The sequence below is a fragment of the Coffea arabica genome, unplaced genomic scaffold (assembly GCF_036785885.1).
Source record: "Coffea arabica cultivar ET-39 unplaced genomic scaffold, Coffea Arabica ET-39 HiFi ptg000032l, whole genome shotgun sequence".
Classification (NCBI taxonomy): domain Eukaryota; kingdom Viridiplantae; phylum Streptophyta; class Magnoliopsida; order Gentianales; family Rubiaceae; genus Coffea; species Coffea arabica.
The window spans coordinates 55552-60860 of NW_027266180.1; positions in this window are offsets into that span (position 1 = coordinate 55552).

A 5309-nucleotide genomic window follows, 5' to 3' on the forward strand; every position below is an offset into this window, starting at 1 on the left:
GATGGAGGCTGAATCAGCCTTTGCCTAAAACATGAAAGTTGTTGGTAATTGAGTTAGATATCTATCTGCAAAATTTCAGCTCAATCGGAGCACTATAGCATATGAAATGACCGAAATACCCTTGACTGCCCATGACCCCTGTTCCGCGCCCCGATTTCTATTTTCGTGAGGAATTCCATTTTTGACCATGAAAATACATGTTTTATCTTTGTAAGCCTTCATAATAAATGTGGGTATATGTATTGGCTTCGAAACTCCATAAGATTCACCTCAATCGGACTTCGGTAGCCTGAGTTATTGTCATTTAACCATAGTTCGGATAGCTAACCTGTTTGTGGGATTCTGGTTTTGTATAGTGAAATTTCAACCTAGCTACACTATGAACTGGATTGAGTGGTTTTCATCAAAGTTGTAGGCCTTTGTCTTAGCTTCGAAACGATATAAATTTCATTCCAATCCGATAAGCGTAGCAGCAGTTGTGTCCGTTACGCAAAACAACGTCAAATCTGTCTTTCGTTTTCTGACTTAAACTTCATTTCCGGACTTTTCCTAACTTGAATTTGTACTTGTACCACTTTGAACCTATTGAACGGCTATTGAAATGAGATTATTTTTGTGTGTGCTGTTTTGAATGGATATTGGTGATTGTTGTAGGATGGAAATAAGGAAATTTAAGGGGAAGTGCTGTCCAATCTTTGAGGACGTTTAATCGCTTTGAGTTTGGGTTAATTCTTGGTAGAATGAAGAGTTGGACTTGATCGAGGAAACTGTCTATGATGGATGAGGTTCATGAGCCATGGTTGGCGAGTGATCCCTCCACTACTTCCCAAAAGTTACTTTTGAAATGATTCTTGCATTGATTGCACGATTGCATATCATTGTGTTTGTGTGTGTGCCATGACATTTTGGCTCCGATGAGTTCTTGGGAAAATCTTGTGCTTAAAACCAACGTCTCCACTCCTGTTTACTTATTCTTTGGAGCATGATGGCTCCTTATTTCTGTATGTTTGTTACTTGATCTAAGGGAGCGTTGGATATTTAAGTGCAAGGATTTCACTGGCTCACTAGAGCAAACACCATACATTTGATCACTGATTCATGACATTATTTACCTGCACTATTGTAAAGCTTATTGGATTACTGATTTTACTATTCCCTCGCTGAGCTTCTAACTCACCCCAAATGTTTTTCTTCTTCCCACAGGGATCGAGGCAAGGGAAGAGCTTGTATTATGTTATTTGTGTGACTGGATGGCATATATCTTGTACAGTTTGGATTTGGATTCATTTTGTGTAATAGTTGGGCTAGTGTGACTGTATGGAATTAAAGTGGATATATGTGTACGTTCCACGCTTAGAGTCAGTTTCCGTTTCACTTATGATATGTAATTCTTGGGGAATTTGATGTATATTTGAGATTTATATTGTAATTTAATTGAGAATTGTAGTGAACAACTGAGTCCCGGCGAGAGATGGGCATGCGGTCCGCCGAGCCCTTTGGTTCGCCTTAGGGTAGGTGGGGCTATTACAGTTGGTATCAGAGCTTAGACTTCAGATCTCTGTAGCGTATCCTAGGTTTAAAGTTTAGGATGCCTGACTGTGAGATTAATTTGAATATTATGTGAACGAGGATCTATTGTATCCTAGGGGTTAAAGAAATTGATTATTTGGGAGTTCTTACTTGGGACTTGTAGAGACAAAAAAAAACTGAGGAATTAGGTGATGTTATATTGAAGGGAAATATAGGATGAGAGATTAGTAGTGAAAGATTGGACGAATTTGAATTATCCTTATACTTATAAGTCTGGAAAGAGTTGAGGTACTTATTAGTACGGGCTATGGAGGATAAGAGACCGAGATTTGATAGTCAAACTCCATGTGTGATGATTTTGAACCAAGATAAAAGAGTATCAAATGAATAAAATGTATTTTCCGCCATATACCTCTTAGAGAATTTCTGCTTTGAAATTCTAAAGAAAAACTAGGATGTACTAGTTTTATTTTCAACCAATGATTGGGAATAATATATATGTGCTTTAAGTATGTGTAATTTTTCGATTTTGGTAAAAATGTGAATTTTGCTTGAATTTCAAATTTGAAAATTTGTGAATAACTGATGAATTGTTGAATTTGGTATATGATGGGTTGATACAAGGTTAAAGTTTTCTAAACTAAGTTTTTCCCCTTGATTGTATACTAGTGTAATCTCACACTTAAATTTGTATCTTGAGTTTTCGGAAGAATGGCGAACTTGTGTTTTATAATGTAAATCTTGGCTTCGATAAGATTTTTGGTTACTTTAAATACTCCTCTTATGCTTTCAAATTCTTGGTCTTTAAGAAGAGTGAGCCTACCTTTAGGCGTACAGACTGAGGCAACTTTGAGATATAGAGTAACTGCATCCAAGAGTACGAAGTTAGTGTGAATTGACTTGGTTTTCATTTGACACGTCAGTTAGCAAGTTGTACTTATTACTTGGGTTTGAACTTGGAGCTTGAGACTTTAACTATAAAAACCTAAGACTGGTTATTCTTAGAGATGATGGTGCTCTGGCTGGTGGCTTGGTTATTAAAGATTTTGAATTTCGAATGGATAACCTTTGGTCTCAACTTGTGTTATGGATTTATTGGACCTAATTTCGTAAAGACATGTGATCTGATTGAAATTAGTGATATTTGGACCCTTTGGTTTAACTATGGACTTAGGCAGGATGGTGCACGTCGTGAGACCTTTTGTATCCTGCTTGCATATATTTCTATATTTATGGCACTTAATTGCCTATATGTAATATTTGACATATTGGCCTTGTTTTGTGACTTTTAACTCGTGCTATAACTTTTGATACCTATAAAGAACCATATCCTGATTCTAAATATTTTTATACCTTGTATATGCATTAATCTTTTATACTTAATTATGCCTTTTCCTGTGCTTATAGACTTCTGTTAAGTAGGGCAGCAGGAATGGGAAAAGGGGATCGTGGCCGGGGGCTTAGACAACCCTGTGATCGTGAGACTGATGCTTGAACTACCTGAGACTGATCTTGAACTGTCTGAAACCGATTAGGCCGAACTTACTTGAGACTTGACCTTGTGTAGGCAAGTGTGTTCTTATTCGTACTCATGCACCTTGAACTTGAACTTGAACTTGCGCTCTTATTGGTGCTCGTGCTCCATGAACCTGAAATATTTGGTCCTGCTTTTGAACTTATATGTTTGAACCCTACTTTGACCTTGCTTTTGGACTTATTCGTACTCGCGTGGTTGTAGACTGGCTACTACTCTTCTGTAGCGGTTGAACTGAATCTCTCTGGTGAGGCATTGCCTGTTGTGTTTTCAAGCACCACCAGGGATGAAATTTTTGAGCTGAGATCCTTTGGTGGGGTATAGCCATTGTGCTAACCTGTTGTGTTTTCAAGCACCACCAAGGACAAATTCATGCACTTAGGCTTTTGATGAAGTATAGCTGTTGTGCTAGTTTGTTGTATTGTCCAGCACCACCAGGGCCAACTTCTTGAACTGAAACTCTTTGGTGAAGCATAGCCTTCGTGCTAGCTTGTTGTGTTGTCCAGCACCACGAATCTTCGATCTGAGGCTTCGCTATATCTTGAATTTCTTCCAAATATCTCGGACTTTAAGTCCAATTTCAAGCCTTTTGCCTGTTTTATCTGGTTACTTGATTAACTATCTATTGGATCATGATTATTTGATAAGCTGGATTGGGGTGCTTCTTAGTACTTGATCGTGATAAGTGAGATTTGAGTGATTCTTAGTACGTGACCGGTTTTCGAGGGCTATTCTGATCTGATTAGTATAAGTTGGAATGTCGAGGACGACATTCTTTTAAGGGGAGAAGTTTGTGACGTCCGAAGGAAAAGAAAAGGGAAAATTTTCCTTATTTATTTTATTTTCAACGTGCATTTCTTTTACTTTATTTTATTATCAAAATTTTCCAGAGACTTTTATAAATGAATATAGTTTTCCAACCATTTTTCTAGTATAAGTTAGTTCGGGTCAATTTGGAAGTGTATTAAGGACGTGGGACCCGCTAGTGCGATAAATTTTGGGAATTAATTGAAGTTTAGTATTGATGGATATTAATTTACTAGGTGTTAAGAGATAATTAGAGGTTACTTAGATGGTTAATCTTGGAGAGACAAAGGGATAAGAATAAACTTAAGAAGGGCCAAGTGTCGCGATCCGATTGGAAGTTGACTTGCCTAACTTTTCTTCAACTTTACTAAAACTTCAATTTGGACTCAAATCATCTTCATTTTATCTCCATCTTGGCCGACCATTAGAGAGGAAAAAACCAAGAGAGAAAACTTCTTCTTCTACTTCATTTCTTGCTCAATCTTGTGATTCAACCGTTAAAATTCCAAATTCCTCCATAAAAGTCACTTGCTTAGGAAGATTGAAGGTAGTGGTGGAGTGATTAGAGAAGGGAAAGGACTAAGCCATCACCTTTCTTGAGATTTCAAGGTATCATGTCTAGCAATCCATTCTTTGTTCTTAATAATGGTTTATTAGTGACTTGTGTTGGCTTAAGAGGTGATTTTATGGAAGATTTTATGGATTAGAGTGAAGTTAGCTAAATTTCTGATTTTTGTGAGAATTTTTCTGTTTTCCTATGATGGATATGGTTGGGCTGGAATTAATGACTCTAAACGGTGTTAAATGGATATCTTGTGCATTAATTGCGATTGTTTGCGGAAAATTTCAGAGTTTATGCGGAATTTCCAGTTTAGGGTTTCATCCTACCCTGTTCTGTCCGAACCTGTTAGGCCATGATTGAGGCCGAATCAGCCTTTGCCTAAAACATGAAAGTTGTTGGTAATTGAGTTAGATATCTATCTGTAAAATTTCAGCTCAATCGGAGCACTATAGCATATGAAATGACCGAAATACCCTTGACTGCCCATGACCCCTATTTCGCGCCCCGATTTCTATTTTCGTGAGGAATTCCATTTTTGACCATGAAAATGCATGTTTTATCTTTGGAAGTCTTCATAATAAATGTGGGTATATGTATTGGCTTCGAAACGCCATAAGATACACCTCAATCGGACTTCGGTAACCTGAGTTATTGTCATTTAACCATAGTGCGGATAGCTAACCTGTTTGTGAGATTCTGGTTTTGTATAGTGAAATTTCGACCTAGCTACACTATGAACTGGATTGAGTGGTCTTCATCAAAGTTGTAGGCCTTTGTCTTAGCTTCAAAAAGGTATAAATTTCATCCCAATCCAATAAGCGTAGCAGCAGTTGTGTCCATTACGTAAAACAACGTCAAATCTGTCTTTCGTTTTCT